General features: G+C 44.9%; 1 protein-coding gene across 1 annotated transcript in view; it reads right to left on the bottom strand.

The window, feature by feature from the left end:
* Window positions 1-20,344, bottom strand: part of fam49bb (family with sequence similarity 49 member Bb) — a 115,090-nt gene that overhangs the window by 92,932 nt on the left and 1,814 nt on the right. The gene's annotated exons all lie outside the window — the stretch shown is intronic.

The raw sequence follows: 20,344 nt of genomic DNA, 5'->3' as shown, positions 1-20,344 counted from the left end.
TGTCCGGAAGATGGTGGTGGAGGTGGTGATGTTGGCACGTGGTAGCGGTGGTGGCGGTGGTGTCCATTTCCTGGCTGTACTCTAAATGGACTTCCCCCGGCCTACATGATGGTGCACCTGTGAATCAGTCAGAGGTGATCCACCCCGAGTCGACTGCCCATCCTTCTGCACGAGTGACTCTCAGAAATAGCTGGGGAGGAACATAAATAAATGGCTCTCCTCTCCTCTCCTCTCTTTCTCTCCAATCCTTTCCTCCTCTTCTTCTCTCCAATCCTTTCCTCCTCTCCTCTCCTTCTCTCCAATCCTTTCCTCCTCTCCTCCAGCACTCTCCTCTCCTCTCCTCTCCTCCAGCACTCTCCTCTCCTCTCCTCTCTTCTCCTCTCCTCTCCTCCAGCACTCTCCTCTCCTCTCCTCTCCTCCAGCACTCTCCTCTCCTCCAGCACTCTCCTCTCCTCTCCAGCACTCTCCTCTCCTCTCCTCCAGCACTCTCCTCTCCCCTCCCCTCCCCTCTCCTCTCTTCCAGCATTCTCCTCTCTCCTCTCCTCTCCTCTCCTCTAGCATTCTCCTCTCTCCTCTCCTCCAGCACTCTCCTCTCCTCTCCTCTCCTCTCCTCTCCTCTCCTCTCCTCTCCTCTCCTCTCTCCTCCACTCTCTCCTCTCCCCTCCCTGCAGTCACTATGGCTGGCTGTGGGGGTGGGTGGTGTGGGGGGGGTGGTTGTTGGACATGGAGGTCGGGGGTCACTTTGATGTAGCACAGTAGGCCTACCGTACATCCGGTGGAGTGGAGAAGGAGGCCAAGTGCTTGGTCAGGAGATTTGGAGGGTGAGTGAGGGGGAGCGACTCGGGAGCCTGTGTGTTGTTCGGTCTTTCCCTGTCCAGGTGACTCAAATGCAACAGCTGTGTGTATTATTATTAGTTTATAGTGTAAGCTCCCCCGCCATCCTGCCACCCCACCCCCCCAGCCACACACACACACACACACACGTGCACGCACACGTGCACGCACACGTACGCGCACACACTCGCACGCGCGCGCACACACACACACGCGCGCGCGCGCGCACACACACCAGAAACCAAACGCACTCTCCAGTGACAGTGAACAACACAGAGCTGCTATAGACTAAACTAACAGAGCCCACAAACCACTAAGAGTAGGTACTGTGCAGTGTCCATTGCAGACACATTTAAACTCCAGCAGTGTTTAGCTCAGTGTCAACCCAGCAGTTCCCAAACTTTCTTCTGCAAGGAACCCCTCAGAAACCCCTATTCCCATATACAAAATGGTACAGAAGAGTAAATAGAGTTACTAACCAAACAAGTGAATAATGTTACTAACCACTTTATGGAAAGGTTGTATTATGTGAAAGCATATAACTTACTCAAGGTTTATATGCAAACAGTTGAGATGCTGGAAGATCCGTGATTGAAACATTGCCTTCTTTAATAATTTACTCTGAAGTAGTTTATCAAACCCTTCCTCCCTCTCTCCAAAAACTTATTTGGCACCTGCTGAAAATTTTCTCTTGGTATTTGTCTTTCCGCTCTCCACTACACTTCATCACTTCATGCAAACAAGTCCCCTTTCCTCTGCGCCACCGCCCTGCAGTACCTCCAGGACCCCCCTGGTTTGGGAATCGCTGCTGCTCTAACCTGTCTGTACATAAACCCCATAGGCAATGCAGGGTGGTACGCACAATCGACTGCCTTCTCACAGTCAAGCCGCTGCACCAGCCATAATCAAATCTAGCAGACTGGAAAATAAATCATAAACAGTGGAATCGTACATCAGAGCAAAATGAATACTAATTTGTTCGATTGAAATGCTTCCAGGTTTTTGAGGTTGCAGTTAAAATCTATTATGCTAAGTGCAGCTTCCTGGCCTGAGGGTGGAGCAGGGAGCTCTTGGACGAATGTTTTTTTTTCTTTTCTTACGAAAGTAAAATAGCAAGTGGTCTCTATTTCTCCAGGTAGATGGAGTGTGCGTGCTCTTCTGGTTATTCCTTTTTGAGGCTGCACATACTGACAAACTAAAACTAAAGCACTCACACCTTGAGTTATTATAGGCATTTGAAACCCCTTTAGTGTTACATGGTTTTTAGACAAAACAAGTAAAAAAAAAATGGCGACTGGTTTCAGCCACATGCCCTTAATCAGGGAATAGTTGAAGCACAGATGAGAAAATCATTTTTACTTGTTGTGCATGTCATCACACTAACTGGTCACACAATCATATATACAGTGCCCTCCATAATTATTGGCACCCCTGGTTGAGATGTGTTAAAAGCCTTAAAATAAATTCAGTGTTTATTGCAGAAGAATACTGTCACACTGAAAATTGTAGGAAAATGTAGCCTTCAACTCAAATGAATTGTAAGAAAATAAAAAAATCCCTGACTAAAAAATAATTATTTTTCATTAAATCACCTGTTCCACAATTATTGGCACCCTTAACAATTCCCAGGAAATAAATATAATTGAAGCATTTCTGTCATTTCTACAGTAGTTTACAAAGTTTACCAGAGTATGTAGGAACATTTAATTAGTAATTCATCACTTCCTGTTTCCCTGGGGTATAAATATGACGTGACACCGAGGCCATTTCTCTTATCCACTCTTAAACATGGGAAAGACAAAGGAACACAGCATACAAGTGAGGCAGATGTGCGTCGACCTTCACAGGTCAGGCAGAGGCTACAAGAAGATTGCCACTCAACTGCAGCTGCCCATATCCACTGTGAGAGGAATAATTAAGAAGTTCAAAACAACTGGAACAGTGGTAAACAAGCCTGGACGAGGACCCAAGTTTATTTTGCCACCACGCACAGTGAGGAGGATGGTAAGAGAAATCAAAAGATCTCTAAAGCTCACTGTTACAGAATTACACCAAATGGTAGCATCCTGGGGTCACAAAGTCTCCAAATCAACCATCAGGCGCTGTCTACACGCCAACAAGCTGTTTGGGAGGCATGCACGGAGAAAACCTTTCCTCACTCACAATCATAAACGCAAGCGTCTGGAGTTCGCCAAGCGGTATTGGTGCTTCAACTGGGACCGTGTGCTTTGGTCAGATGAGACCAAGATTGAGCTTTTTGGCAACAAACACTCTAAGTGGGTCTGGCGTACCACGAAAGATGCGCATGCTGAAAAGCACCTCATACCCACTGTGAAGTATGGGGGTGGGTCAGTGATGCTGTGGGGCTGTTTTGCTTCCAAAGGCCCTGGGAACCTTGTTAGGGTGCATGGCATCATGAATGCTTTGAAATACCAGGACATTTTAAATCAAAATCTGTTGCCCTCTGCCCGAAAGCTGAAGCTGTGTCGTCACTGGGTCTTTCAGCAAGACAATGACCCTAAACATATGGCCAAATCTACACAGAAATGGTTCACCAGACACAAATTCAAGCTCCTCCCATGGCCATCTCAGTCCCCTGACCTCAACCCCATTGAGAACCTGTGGGGTGAGCTGAAGAGGAGAGTACAGAGGAGAGGACCCAGGTCTCTGGATGATTTAGAGAGATTCTGCAAAGAGGAATGGCTGAAGATCCCTCTTTCTGTCTTTTCCCATCTTGTGAAACATTATAGGAGAAGATTAGGTGCTGTTTTGTTGGCAAAAGGGGGTTGTACAAAATATTAACACCAGGGGTGCTAATAATTGTGACACACATTATTTGATGTCAAATAATTATTTCTTTATGTGGGATTTTTTCCCCACTGAATAAATGCACTTGTATTGAAGGTTGGATTTTTCTCTTTTTTTCCATTAAGGTCCCATATTATTTAGAAAAAATATATATATATTTGGAAGCTAAAAAACACATCTCAACCAGGGGTGCCAATAATAATGGAGGGCACTGTATATTTTCCTAGTAATTCCTGGTACTGTATACAGTCTTGCTATTCCTGGTACTGTATACAGTCTTTCTACCTTGGAATGACTGGGATGAAATCAAGATCTATACACAGTCATACATACACTAACACGTGTGTGAGTTGATTAACCCATCACCCAGTCTGATGAGTGTCCATTTCTCCTCCGCGCACGCTCACACGCACGCATGAATGAATGCATGCACGTGCACGGCACACATGCTCAGAATGCTTTCGAAATTGCCCACAGACTGCAACCAACCCAGAGGCTAAATCACTGGCAAAGCATGAAGATATTTCACCTCCATGAGGAGACCATTACACAGCCATCTTTACCTCAGAGATTTCAATCTTGCTGCAATCAAAAAGGCAAGTCGCTTTTGTCTGGGGAAAGACAGAGTCACAGAAAGGTACTTATGAGCAACCAGAAAGAATTCCAGAAAAGCTCAGATGTTGGCTAAGGGTCTTCTTTGATCAACCCCCCCATGACCTCAACATAATCCTACCAATGCCACGATTGGTATTAAAAAATAAAATTGTCTAATGCTCCCCATTTGCAATCAAGCACCCCCCCCCCCAAAAAAAACAACAACTCCCTAGCGCTGCTCCAACTGAATGCTAAAGGGTAGATAGATTGGCTTTTCCACGATTACTGCACAGATGTCTGGCAGTGCAGTGCAGTGCAGTGTGCAAAGGCTCTGGGCATCCATCTCTACTGTACAGCTGGGACATGATGGCTCGATCCAGCCCTAAGCTGATAAGTGAGAGGGATAATAACAGTTTTAGGGAGCACTACTAGAAACCTAAGAGATTTAAAACGGCTCACAAAATGGGCTCACAACCCCCCCCGACCACTTCCCATTTTCGATATGGCTACATACATACATACAGTAAATACATACCACAATCACAGTGCTAGGGGATAGGTTGAACACAAAAACATACACCACCAAATCTAGGACACTGTACCAAACCACAGGGGTCCGCATTAAAAGGTCTTTAGTGGCGTAGTAGAAGTGGGCCATATTTTGGCTTCAAAATGTAAATGATTTTCAAGCTGAGTGTAATTGGGAGCGGCCTCATACGCTAATGGTTCTCTGGCCGTGTCACCAGAGGTCAGTGGCTAACGATGAGGCTGCTAAATGAGGGGGCCTTGTGAAAAACACCACTTTGTGCCATGTTAAACGTTAACCTCACATTTGCAGTGGTGAGGTGAGGTGGACACCTGAGGCTAAGGTTATAGAAACCATTAGCGATTCTTCCACTTACACAAATACCTGTAATGGAACAGGGCATCCATTCCTGGAAATGTGCTCACTGCCTGCCTCCACTCGAGGTAAATACTTCTCTGTCTCTGGTGATGCAACTTGCACCTCCACACTAGCATATAATTGAACTGAATAGTACCAGCTAGCAATGAATGGTTATATTGAACGGAAATTGGTGGACTATTCCTTTAAACATACCCACTCTGTCCCAAAGTGACCCATGACCTTTTCTACTCACAACCTTGGTCTTGTGGGACAGATGATTCAATTGGACTGCCCAAGACCCATTGTGAGACGGAAAGAAGAATTGGCTGGTCTAAAAAACACTACACAATGTGCAGGTACTTTATTCCTTGAGTAGTATTTCAGCTCGTCACACCTTATCAGTGAGGATATACACAGGGTTTCCCCCAGCACTTAATAGTTAAGGCAACCACCTTGACAATACACCTCCCACTGGAAAGATGAAGATTCTGTATTGCAAACGTAATTACACATTTGATAGGAAACAGCACATCATAGCCTTTGCAACCATGATGGCCACATGTCTCTGTTGGGGGTCAACCCTAACAAATGTTCTGCAGGAAAGACTCTATTTGGGAAAAACAAGTATTGTTGATAGCCCTGTTTGACCCGGCAACAGCAGGACACCCTCACCCAACCACCCCTGATCGCCTAAGCCAGCCATGAAGCACAGACCGACTGACCAGCTGTTCCATCAACATCTGTTCCAGCCAGGCTGTGATATATTAGCCCAACGACAAGTGGATTGCTTTGAAATATGATTTGTGAAATTCTACATTAATGGGAATAATATTCCAGTCTGGACATAAGGTACAAGTTTTAAGACCACCACCGCTCTCCACCCCAGCCCAATCCCCCAAGTGACTACAGTACATGTAGTTTTCATGTTACTTGGTCATGCCACTCACTAAAACCCTCCCCAAAAACAAAAATGCCAACCATATACAGTATGACATACATGCCGCTCTCACTACAAACAACACATTATGGTACACTGTACTTAACATGATCCTAACCAACTGATATCAATGAAATCCCCAGACAGAGATAAAGAAAAAAGATGCCTCTATACGTTTACAGGTATAATGGATGACAATTATGCCAGGGATACATCATCATCATACTTGGTGCTGTGCAAGTTAAATGGATGGGTCAGGGTCGCGTTACCATAAATAGATGACTATTGACCAGCGCAGACCACAGGCCTATATAGGTCACAACAAAGCCCATTACTGACCCCTTGCCTTGCCTACAAGCTTTGAAATCATGAAACCAGGACCAACAGGATCCAGCATGTCCCAGACAATTATCAGTGATTCCCACAGAATTGTTGTTAGTCAAGGTGATAGGGGATTGGCCTGTATCAGAGACATGCAACGTCACTGGAAAGGCTATGACGTGAAGTTTCATATGAAACAAGTTGATCTGTAAACCGCTAAAAAGTATAATTTTTCTCATGAAGCCCTGCAAGTTATAATACTCAAACTACTACCGTTATATAGCTTAGATTCTTCAATCACTGCATGTGTGGACTTCCCTATGCAGTGTCAAGAAAGCCATACATATATTCGATGCAGACGCTGCTTACAGTAGTCTTATGCAAAACCAGAACTGAAACAAACTCACATGACGGACAGAATCAACAGGTTTGCTATTGTTGGAAACACTGGGAAGTTTAGCAGCAAAAACAAGGAAACCATTTAATCTCACACAGACACACACACACTTTTTCATAATCCACTCATCACGCATACTACAGTAGTCAGTATTTCATGCTGTGCTTTCCCTGGGGCTGGGGTGCGAAATGAAAATGAGCGCTGCTGTCATACTGGGTACTTTATTAGTCAATAAAACCACATTATCCACCAAGGCCAAGCTAAGGTGAACCTCACTGATCAGCAGTGCTATCGACAACTGTCAAGAGAGCCCTCCACTCTAAAGATGGAAAACAAAAAAACAGACACAAATAAAAAATGATATTGAAAAATGAAAAATGGGAAATAAATAAATAGCGCAAACCCAGCATTTGGAGCTCCCATTACCAGGGCAACAGCAGGCACCAGGACCCAGCCTGCTAACTCGGAGCTTCAAAGCGCAGAGGCAGAGAAATCGAGGAGGAGGAGGAGAGAGAAGAGAGAAGAGAGAGACTGACTCACTCCCTCACTACACACTCTCCTCCTCAGAGCAGAGCAGCAGTGGAAGTGAAAGCAGAAGAGGCAGCAGCTAGCTAGCGGGGGCCGTTTTGACTGACATTCGAAACGGAGTGGCTTACATAAGGCCACCAGCCCTAAATGTCGCTTATCTTATTAACTGTGGCAACTGTGGCTGGCTGAATGGCCTGGCTTGCTGGCCTAGTATTTGGTGGGAGGCAGGCAGGGCAGGCACACATAGGAATGCCGGCTGTGGATGGATGGATGGATGGATGGATGGATGGATGGATGGATGGATGGATGGATGGATGGATGGATGGATGGATGGATGGATGGATGGATGGATGATATCGCAAAATAGCTCAACATCCAGTGATGGGGTCTGCTGTTCTCTTCAGATAGAGATACAGAGCTTTGATTTAGGTGCTATTTCGGTCAGATATACTGTAACACCTACACAACACAAGGGATGGATGAGGACCATAGTAAAAAAAAAAGATCACTGTACATTTACCAGGATTGGCAATGTGTGTTCAACATTGGAATGCACAGAGCATGAAGGAAAACTTCATAAAGCTATTCAGGTAACAGTAATCAAAAATTAGCAATGACATGCTCAATGGGTAGTCATGGGCAGATAGGGTGTCATGCTTGTAAGCCCAAGGGTGGCCAGTTTGATTCCTGACCTGCCAGGTTGGTGGGGGGAGTAATTAACCAGTGCTCTCCCCCATCCTCCTCCATGACTGAGGTACCCTGAGCATGCTACTGTCCCTCCGCACAGCTCCCTTGGGTGCCACCTGTGGCTGCCCCCTTGTTTTGCGTGCAGTGGGCACTGTGTGCTGTGGAGTAATGGTTGACAATGGCAATGGGAGTTTCCCATGTGGGCTTTCAATAAAGGTCAATACACATGATTGCTAATTCCATTCATTTTTCGATTAATTGCTAGTCCCATCTCACAAACCAATGCTCCAAGGATTCCTGCTCCCTCACAGAGCCATACCCCAGTGGTTGTGCTTAGTCCAGACATAACCTAGTGGTTAGCCAATTACACGTAGCTATGTCGAGTGCCAAGCTCAGACATAACCTAGTGGTTAGCTTATTAGCTTGCTATGCTGAGTTTTAAGTCCAGACATACGTAACACAGTGGTTAGCCCATTAGCTTGCTATGCTGAGTGCCAAGTTCAAACACTCTGAATAATTAATCTGAGGCTTCTCTCCAACGGTGTCTCTTGATACAATCCATCCCTCATTCTGCTGGGAAACGGCACTTCACACACTGCTACTGAGTATGATATACCAGTGCATATACACTATGGTATATAATATATAATCTCATTTGTCGTTATGTTGTGACTAGTAGAGTGAGTTTTAGATAAGACTTTAGAGTGAAATGAGTGGGCTCCATAAATTGAGTGAATCCACATTTTCAGTTAAGGTAGTGAAAGAGAATTAACTTAGTATGACACAATCCTGATTTATTACATAAGGCTACGCATGTCTGAAACTGAGACAGTTCCAAAGCAGAAGAGGAACATATCACAGAGTAAATGCCATGTTCATCATTTTGATTAGCCTACTCGTATGGGCAGTCATGGTTGAGCGGTTAGGGCGTCAGACTTGCATCCCAGAGGTTGCCGGTTCGACTCCCGACCCGCCAGGTTGGTGGGGGGAGTAATCAACCAGTGCTCTCCCCCATCCTCTTCCATGACTGAGGTACCCTGGGCATGGTACCGTCCCACCGCACTGCTCCCCATGAGGCGCCACTGAGGGCTGCCCCCTTTACACGGGTGAGGCATAAATGCTTGTCGTTGAATAAATTTCGTTGTGTGCTGTGGAGTGCTGTGTCACAATGACAATGTGAGTTGGAGTTTCACAATGGGCTTTCACTCGTATTAAAACCAATGTGAATACAGCCCTAGTGTAGCCTACCCACATCAACCTGAAGCTCTATGCGGTACACCTAATGCAGACTGTGTTTCAGGCAGTCCTTCCTCCTGGCCATTAGGTTTCTCTTTCTGCTATGAGCCCACTACCAGTCAACCAGCGACAGACAGACAGAACAGTCATTTAGGTAGAGGATGTGGCAACAACTCAGTTGTTTCAGGCTCCATGGTAATAAGATGAGAGCGACAAGACGACGGTTTCTGTCTCATTGTGCATACTATGCACAATGAGACAGAAACCCTGCATACACTTCACATTTTACATGCATATTGCCAATAAAAAGGCAGTCTACAGTATTGTTTTATCACTACACCAAAACAATGAGAAAATAAATAAAAATCATATAATAAAATAATAAAATATAATACTTTTATGGCTATCAAAAATATTTTTTCACCATCCAATCCATGCTTCTGCCTGTTATGCCTTTTAAACTTTTATGTGCATTTCTGCCCAATATTTCTTCATAATTACCTTGCTCATTCCAGCACATAGAACACTGGGGCAACGCCTAGAAGACCTACCAGTTGCAGGGTTGCCAGATGTTAAGTTATGATTCCCAGCCCACAATGCTCAAAAAAGGCCTGGAGGCACTAAATCTCACCCAAATTTGAATTTAAAGGGCAACTCCTGCCAATTTCAATGTGCTGTGGTAAAAAAATGAGCATAGGCCTACGCCAAATATTTTCCCAAAAGGTATCGCTGTTTGCTAGTTGTCTGCTGATGTTGCATAACCTTTTGGATGTTTTGGGAATAAATAAAAATGTTTTTTTTAAATGTAAACAAAAGTTGCCCCCACTAGAATAGCTCAGATCTCGGAAAGGGCTGAGCCAAAAAATGCGGCGTCACCGGGTACTGACAAGTAGTGTGGTGTGAGCAATACAACAGCACATTGAAATTGGCAGGAGTTGTCCTTTAATTTTACTGATTCCTATGGCCATAAATCTACAGAAAACCCTCCCAATACATTTTTTTATCCAGAGATGGTCATTATAAACAGCGCAATTGCTCGCCAAACCTGGCAACCCTGGTCATATGCCCGGACTGTGTCCCCGGCCTCAGCTTTTAATGATGGGTGCAGCAGGTTACAGCGTGCAGCAGTGACTCAACACCCTGCACAGGATGTGGCGGCGGCCATTGTACAGACCACAACAAGATCTCTGGGTCCTGACTACAACTAAAGTAGGTGAGTCACTACAGTATTGTAGCAGCAGCAATGCCGGTGCATCACTGACTGTACAGCAGCACAGAATGTATCCTGGCCATAGGGGGTCCATTAATGAAAACAACGAAGAAGAATGAAAGGAGAAAACCAGATGCTGGACATTTCATCTGTACTAGACAGGCCCATGAGTAAGGGCAAAGAGGGGGAAAAGAGTAAGAGGGGGAAAAATATTGCTCATGATACATACTAGCTTTGTTAACCCACAGAGGTGTGATCTCTAGATTCAGAAAGCAAAACACTATCCCACAAATACTTGCTGAAAACCACAGTACCTCCGATAACCTGCATTGTTCACCACAGACCACGTGGAAGATGAAGAATCAGACTGCCGGAAATACAGTAGAAGTTGGGAGCTACAATTGCTTTATGTGATGTACCTTGTGAAACAAGTCATCCAAGGACAAGTTCACTAACAAAACAAGTACTAAACTCACTGAACGCTCACCTTTTCACCAATCCAATGACACATCAGATAAAAAGTTGCAAAATCAAGTCTAAAAAAAGTCTCTTCCACAGTAAGTTCCTACGTAAGGGTAATGTGGCCCCCATAGACTGAGCACTGAAAAGAAGAACACACACACAATGAGAGAGCGAGGGCACGAGAGAGAGAGAGAGAGGACGAGAGAAACACAACGGCAGCAGAGTCCTCAGGTTTCCGTTTCCTGCTGTCTGGGGGGGGGGGGGGGGGGGGGCTCTGTCTAGCTCAAGTGCTGACCAGGGGCGGAGATATAGGGGGGCAAGCAGAGGGTATTTGCCCCTGGGCCCAGGGCCCTCCAATATTGGTAGTCGAGCCCCAATGATGACCTTGGCAGGATGTATGAGGGGCCGCATCAGTGTTTTGCCCTAAGGCCATGTGTGCAATTATTCCACCACTGGTGCTGACTTCAGGCATTTTTCAGGAGTTTAAGTTACATCAGGTGGTGTGACCACAGCTAATGCATTAATTAAATTAATTAATTAATGATTAGTAATTAATGGACAAGCAATGAATGTCACTAAACCTTCAGACAAAAAAAAATCACCACTGGTTTAAGCAGATATGTGCAAAATGTTTATGTACTTTGGACACCTTCATTTCTTTCAGCATTCCTTAAAGTAGCTTTATCTCTTCTATTCTGCACATCTCTCTTTTCTCAAACAGGAAAGGACCCAATCCACATTCTTCAGTCTGTTCAGAAGCGTTTCTACGAGATCTGTGAGCTTTCAATCATGGCTGCAGCCATAACACTGCATATCATCATCATCATCATCATCACACAGTGTCATGAGATATTGATTTTGATGGCAGAGAGAGAGACACACAGAGAGAGACAGAGAGAGAAATGAAGACAGAGAGAGAGAGAGAGAGAGAGAGAGAGAGAGAGAGAGAAAGAGAGAGGGGTTGCTTCTGTCTTTCCTTTTCTATGCCAGGCTGTACACGCACGGTCAACAGCTATGGTCCTCCACAATTGGCTCAATCCCTTTCGCAATCAAACCAGTTTCCATGGCAGCGCCTTCCCATTAACCTCGTCAAGCTCGGGAGTCGCGATCATGAAGCTTCTGGAACGGAAAAGACCAGCAACCCCCTCTCATTCGCACTCTCACTCCATCTCTCCCTCTTATCCACAGCCCTCCTACTGACGGGAGCTCCCTCAGGAGAGGCAGCTGTATGTTCAGCAGGCCAAGTACTGTAAATGTGTAAACTAGGTTATCACATATTGGATGAAAAAAAAAGCTGGGGGAGAACATTTGCATTTCACATTCCTTAAAACGGTCACATACTGTACCAGCTGAAGCTGCATATTCACAGTTGTACAGTACGTGCGTTCCTCCTACATCTTCCTACATTTCCTGTAGTAATGCAAGAATGTAAATAGACATCATCCTTTCAAAGCTGATAATAAAGCTGAGGAATCTTTGCAAACCACTAATCTAATATTCTACTAAGCCCATATTGACCACATTTACATTGCATCACCGCTTACTCCATCATAATTTCTGAATTTCTCAAACTCAAAACAAACCACCTCAAACCTGACTCGGATGACCTGATGGGAGACTTGCACATTTTGAAAAGGGGCCGTTTTCTTTTCCAGGATAGAAAAATAATTGCTGAATACATCCCATGTCGTGTGTGGAACGGCTCTGGAATGTCTCCCTCCACAGTACCTGTCTGGGACTAAACTCGGGATGTACATAATAGGCCGAATTGATATGTGTTGATGCATCGATCCTACGGCCGACGATCAAATCGTATCAAATCGGTCTTCTTAAGTATCAGAAATAATTGAATCGCTGGCCCCTGCCCAAGGCCCTAGCTCAATAGAAGTGTAGAAGAGTTGAATCGAATCGTATTGAATTGTATCGTGGGGCGTTCTTGTGTATCGAAAATAATCGAATCACTGCCTAAGAAATCGATATCGAATCGTATTGTCTTGAAGACTGTGAACTACTAACCTGATTATCATCAACGTTCAAATATCTTCGAGACTTGGTCTGACCAAGAGCATAACAATTAACGTTTCCCAAACGGCATGGTTGACCTGCCTCCCTTGGTTTGCTTATGGTTGTTTGCTTATCGACAAAGTGGGAGGAGTTCCCGTGTTTGCAGGAACTCAGAAAGTACTTGCATTGCTCTCGACCTGACTAGTTGCAACGCTGAAAGTCACTAGGAGGGCACAGCCTGGCCATTGAATTACACCCCTAGAGTAAGCAGGCTGAGCAGAGAGGGATGGCACACGGCGGATAGCAGCAGATGGGGACCGCTTGGTCCTCCAGCCTTTGCAACTTGTCTGATCATCTGCATTGGAGAGGTTATTAAAATGATGCTAATCATTGCGTGAATACAGGATTTCCACTAACATCCCATTAATAATAGATTATTTACAAAGCCTATGCAACTGACCAACTTTGCACAGTTTTAATGGCTTCTGTCAACTAAAGACATCACAAAGACTGCCTTGACTAAAGCACAACTATCAAACCTGGCTAACACTGTAGAATGCACACTTGGAAAGGGGGCTTTTATAGGACAGAAACACTGCCTCTCCAATTCACATTATCAAATTTGCTCAGTTCAACTTTTACAGATGAACAGACATGTTCATGTTCAAACAAATATTTATGAATGCACATGGTCCCTCTCAAATTGACCATTAATTCTAATCAAGTTTCTTGTTATGTTGCTGGGCCGTGTGGAAGGACGGCTTTAGGATGCCTCCACAGTGCCTGCCTCAGAGTGAGCAGATTGGGCATGGATGCCACACAGCAGATGGGTGCCGCTTGGTTCTCCAATGTCTGCCTTGCTACTTGTTGGATCATCTGCATTGCTTACTAACAAAATGCCAATCATCATTTAAAAAACAGACTTTACAATATAATACAGACATCCTGTTAAAAAAAACAGGCATCTTGTTAATAATGGACTTACAAATCCTACCTGTCCGACTTACGAACCATTGTTGAATTCAGACATTACAAAGACTGCCTTGACTCGTCCTCAAGTATTAAACCTGCCCAACAATGTAGATGGCCCACACATTAAGAGACAGTGCAGATATTCCCCCAAGAAAAGAAAACATTGGTTAAACTCAAAGCCTAAATTCACAACTCAATCAAATCACATTCTAGTTTCTTGCTTCATGCTTTCTTGCACGTCTATGTTATCATGTTGCTGGGACCGTGTGGAAGGCCAGCTTTAGGATGCCTCCCTCCACAGTCCCTGTCTCAGAGTGAACAGACTGGGCATGGATGCCACATGGCAGATGGGCGTCGCTTGGTCCTCCACTAGTGCCTGCCTGCCTTGCTACTTGTGGGATCATCTGCGTTGGGAGCCCAGCTCAGCTCAGCCCCTCAGCACCGCCGGCCGGGCCGACACTCACTCAGGCAAGCAGGCAGGAAGTGCGTGGGAAGGTGAGAAGGAGCGAGTCACGTGGGGCTGGCACTGTATATTGGCACTGGCACTACAACCACCAACTGACTGACTGCACACCAAAAGGGAGTGTGTGTGTGCATGTGTGTGTGTGTGTGTGCGTGTGCAATTCGCTATACGTACATAAAAATACATCGAAATGCATACCTCAAACGTCGACAAGGATATACCCCCATACGACGACGTCAACGACACAAGCACGGTCTAAATTTAGTGACGATTGACCTTTGTGCAGGAAGTTCAGCGATTTAATCAGCATGCTTTTTTATCTAAAAGAAACAGTGGGCCGGTTTATTCATAGCGCCCGCGAAGAGCGCCCCTATGCAAAGGACATTTTGCATGTTTCCATGTCAATGCCAAAGATACACCGCAGACTCAGCTACACCTCCTAAGGGCTACTCGTAATAAGGTAGCGCTGCTCTCCAAGTTATCATCAACTTCTATTGTAGGGGACTGTGCTATTCACGTCTCCTCCGAACTGTATTATAAAGAGGTGAGGCATGTGAAAGGTGGGCAACATAAGCTATACATATTTTATATACACACACACACACACACACACACAACCACTAACTCTACACACACCTTTGCCTGTCTTTTGCTTGCATGTTTGCTTGTGTGTGTGCGTGCGTGTGTGTGTGTGTGTGTGTCAAATGGAGGAGGCTAGAGAGAAAGAGAAAGGCAAAAAAAACATAAAGAAAGACAGAAAATGGACAGAGTGAATGACGCCCAAACAGAGACTGGCTAAATGACAGCTTGCACTCTGAATTCAAGTGCCAATCATCATTTCACAGACACACGCCTCCTACTGAGTATGCCCTGCTTTAAATCTGTAGGAGGCTGGTTGCATCAGTAATCCAAACAAATATAGCATGCCATTTACTCATGATGGGGGATGGAAAAAATATTATGAGAAACCTTTAACTCTCGCTTACTCACAAAAAATATATTATGCTGTGCATTTCTCTTTTTTTCCTGCAGAAAAAGCAAGCAGGATACATTTGATATTGTGCACTGCAGAGAGCGATGACTGTGGGCAAAATAAATAACTAAGGCCACAACCCATTCAATTTAAATATCCTCAAGAAAAATAGACAATAAAACCTATTATACACCAAAAGGTTTGCCCAGTATGAAAATGAAAACAAATAGACTGCAGATTTACATGCTGGGGTCTGCCTTGATTAAAACCTGGTGCATTATGAAGTTAATATGGGTAACTGGGTAGAGATGCACCAATATATATAGGTCCACTAAAATATCGGCCGATATAGGCTTTTTCATATCGACCCGATATAATGAAAACGCGGGAACTGCGTTCAAGCCGAGTAGCGACTTTTACTTTATATTTTCATTCAGGCCACTGGGTATTCATCGAGTCCAAGTCCAAGACATTCTCAGAGAGATGTCAGTGTCAGAAGCAATGTCAGTGTTGGCTGTGGTTGCAAGTGTCTCACGAACAATCGTAAAACAGCTACTTAATGCTCCTCACCCTAGAATCACAATGTGTTGCTTTTCATGTTTTTCTGCAGAAATGGCAATTTGATACCCTCCCTGCATAACTCAAAGAAATCCATTAGGGTGAATAATGACGCTAGCCAAAAAAGCCGGCAATATCCAATCTACCTTCATTTAAAATCCATACCAAAACACAAATACACCTAATTGGCAGCACAATGTTAAAAAAAACCAAATAGACACAATCAAAAATGCATCTATAACAACCTGGTGCATTAAAGTTGCAAAGGGACAGTCCAAGTCCAATTCAATTAATGCAGACAATGTCATTGTTTTGCACTAAAATTTTGAAAAAAGGGCTATTTAATGTTCTTCTGCATAGAACCGGAGTGAGTTGAGAGAGGATCTGAGATCCTTGATAGAACAGCCTTTGCATGCACGCACGCACGCACGCACGCACGCACGCACGCACGCACGCACGCACGCACACACACACACACGCGCGAGCTGTAAGCTGCGAATGTTAAAAGTGAAGACACACTCACACCATCACCTATCAGTATCGTTCTTCTAAGTTTTCAACTAGCTCCTGCATCCCACATACATCCCACATAGGCTACAGTAGATACAGTAAATAAATTGTACACAGCATGTTAAGGACAGACCTGTCTGATTTTGTTTTTATTTGTTTCAATTCGCCCACAAACGTTTCGGGCTGAGCAGCTGCCCTTACAGTACGCTCTGACGCACCGTGAGCTGTAAGTGTGCAAAGCTGAGGGACGTTTGCTATAGTGGAGGAACATGTACAGGCATGTGTGGTGATGTTACAGCTGACTAGCTCACTCTGCGTGGAGGGAAAGAATGGCTTCAGCCAACCACTCAACCCCAGCAGCAACCATGCACATCACCCTCCCCTCCTCCCCTCCAGCAGTGTTGCCAGATTGGGCGGCTACTTCGGATGGCGCCGTCTGCGGGTATAAATGACAATTGGGGCGGGTTTTTTGGCTAATTTTCGGCCATAGAAATCAATAGAAATGGGTGGGATTTGGTGCTTCCAGGCAGGTTTTGAGCATTTTTTGGGCTGGAAATCATCAGTCTCATCTGGCAACCCTCCCCTCCAGCAGCTTCACGACTGGCCTTCATTTGGTGATTAATGCACTTTGGTCAAACAGGGAAGCTTGCACTTGGGTCTCTTTCCTGCTGTCTTTGAATGGGGAGGGGGGGGGGCAAATAGTCCCTGACCCCCTTTCAGGATGGTGTGCATTCCTGGCATTGCAAGGCGTGTTTAAGCATTTGGTTAAATTGTGCTGGGGAAAAGGAGTCACTTGGAAAGGCAGGAATTGTCCAATACTTACATGGAAGTGGATGCATGGATACAAAGACATACCGACAGAAACCATCCCATATTTAAAATTACTAAGAAACATGCACGCTTAATACTCAGAACACGTGCATAATACAGTACAAGGAGAACACAATAACACACAGAAATACTAAGGATTCAAACAGGTAATTATCACATGCTGGTTTGACAAGCGCTTCGATTCTACAGTAGACTGTGCTTCTCAGAAATTACTCAGACACAGACATATGACTTACATTAGACACTGAAATATAACTTGCTTGCCAAGGCCTAGAAGGCATTGGCTGGCGATTCCTGGCTGCCACTGTGTTATTCACCCACAGCAGGCAGGCTCGCACACACACACTTTTCTTTTCTCCATTCCCAACAGTAGGATAGAAAAAAGCTCAGATTGCCTGGTCATCCTTTGCATGCTTACGTCAAAGTCAACACAAACTGAACGGTTCTGAATTGATTTAAGAAATGGAAAAAAAAAACAGAACACTCAACGCAGACTCATGTGGCCCTGGATACGCAAACAAATGTTTCGTCACCCTTTCCTAATGCCAATGGCGTCAGTGACTTCATATGTCGTTTTGCATAACTGTTGTGAACTCATATCAGGTAGGCACAATGATGTGTCACTCGGCGTGTATCAAAGAGCTATTATGCATCCCCCCCATGACACTGAACAAACACCAAACGGTCAATCTGCAGTTATGCTGCACCCATTTCAATTTGCATTCTAGATGAAGAAGAGAGGGCTACTGAGTCACGTAAATGAGATTTGAGTTTCTTTGTAGCCTTATAATGTGCAGCATTGCTTCGCTTTTCAATTGGCTGAAAAAAAAATCACTACCATAGCACAGCACTACAACAACATGACACAAATTCTATAGTACTACATTACAACATGGTCATTGACATTCTGGTAAGATCCAACATATAACTGGGACCATGTCTTAACACATAAGCGAGTCCAATGCACAAGCTTTCTCCATGGAGTGATCTTGTGAATTGGTCTTTGTCTAAGGTGATCTGTAACATGGTTGTTGTCTTCTGCTGTGTGTTGGTCTTGTCAATCTGTGTTGTGATCTGTGTCTTGTGTTAGGCCTATACATCTGTGGTGCTTAACTGTCTGTTGTGCGTTTCTAATACCTTGCTACAACTGAATTTCTGAGGGACCCATAAACGTGACTCGACGACTGCCCTTCTATTACACCATATACACTATGAATACAGTACATGCATTTACAGTTTCCAGACATGCATTTAAGCATGGCACTTGAATCATGAAACCCTTGTTAGAATGATTTAAATTAGTTGCATTAATACCAAACGACCATAATCATATGCGCTGCATTTCACAACACCACAAGTCTGTGCTTCGCCCTGAGGGCCGGGGCCTGCTGTGCACAATGCATAAGTAACAACAATACACACCTACCAATACACCTGACGAGCACTAAACTCCCTGACTAAGCAGAATGAGCCGGCTATCAGATTCAGTGGGGGAAAAAATGCTTAGTGTGAAAGAGACGAGACATATACGGCCTTACACACAGGCACAGATGCTACCGTGCCACACCTTAACCTGCGATCAGAGTAGAATAGCAGAGTATAGATATGGTATTGATCCTGAGGGAAATAAAGGTGTCCAGCAGCAAACACACACACACATCATACTGTTCACAAACATATATATGACATTGGCAAATACCTGCATGTACTGCATGTTCACTTAACTGTCATAGTAAGGGAGGGGGAGGGAAGAGAGAGAGAGAGAGAGAGAGAGAGAGAGAGAGAGAGAGAGAGAGAGAGAGAGAGAGAGAGAGAGAGAGAGAGAGAGAGAAATTACATAGAACACCCCCTTTACTTCAACCACCTGCCCGTCACAACATCCCGGTAATCAGTGTTTGGTCATTCACAACAAGCCGTGTCGGTTCAATTAAAGCCAAGGCGATTTCCGCCGCGTTTGACCCACATGGCTGCCCATGCAGGGAAAGGCATTTGGCTGTGGCTGGCTGCGCTCGCCGGGGCAAAGGTCACTCACTAGTGGCGAACACATCACTACACACACACACACACACACACACACACACACTCTAGGACACAGAAGACAGCGCTGGGCGTTTGCTGGAAATGTGGTACGTAAGTAGATGAGATCAACTTTATCTTGTCAACTGCCTCGTTTTTAAAACTGGTAGTCATTAAGGTGTTGTTGGTCACTGGTAGCGGACACATTGGTACACTCATGGAAGCAGCAGACCACACACAGGGCGGTTTGCGGGAAGCATGGAATATCGGATCAGATTTATATCATCAACTATGTTGATTGTAAAGCTGATTATGATAAAGGTGCCGACCGTGCAAATGTACAAGCTGCATAAATACATGCAAGTTATATGGATGAGAGATGTAAAGAGCCGGAGATGTCAGTGTAAAGTAGGACTACAGGAATGTACAGGGATGACGGCGTGACCGCATTCTCTCTCTCTCTCTCTCTCTCTCTCTCTCTCTCTCTCTCTCTCTCTCTCTCTCTCTCTCTCTCTGAACCAGGGTGCAAAGAATCATTCTACTATAGCCTTTGATGAAGTGACCATTGGTGAACCACAGAGAGAAAGACGGAGAGAGAGAGACACACACACACACACACACACACACACACACACACACACACACACACACACACACACTTCTGTCCTTGCCCATGCATTGCTCAAGACTGGGTGGTGGGTGCCTTCTTGTTTTCCCATTACAGAGCTGTTGCTCCACCTCGCCGCAATTTGAGGTCGATTGCAGGGCTTGTGTTGGCTTAACAACATCTGATTTCATGCAGTCTTCTCAACAGATTGTTTGTTGACAGCCAACTGATCCCAACACTCAATTAGTGCTGCCCAGTCCCAGTCGGTCTGGAATGGCGATCAAGGGGAAAATATTTCTGGTCACTTCTGGGCCTCAGTGGTTCGTTTCTTTATAGGCTAATAATGACAGCTCGAGCTCCCCACCCAAGCTATGGCGTGAAGCGTTTAGTCTGCCATACACTGCCTGTACACCCACGTCGACGCACAGTAGCCTACATGGCTTACTGAACGTGGCTATTACTAGCTCCACTGACAAACAAATAGCCTACCATGCGACTATTTGTCAAGAT

This window comes from Engraulis encrasicolus, chromosome 9 (genome assembly GCF_034702125.1).
Source record: "Engraulis encrasicolus isolate BLACKSEA-1 chromosome 9, IST_EnEncr_1.0, whole genome shotgun sequence".
Classification (NCBI taxonomy): Eukaryota; Metazoa; Chordata; class Actinopteri; order Clupeiformes; family Engraulidae; genus Engraulis; species Engraulis encrasicolus.
The sequence above is the reverse complement of the archived record's forward strand: the minus strand, read 5'-3'. Positions and strand labels throughout refer to the sequence as shown.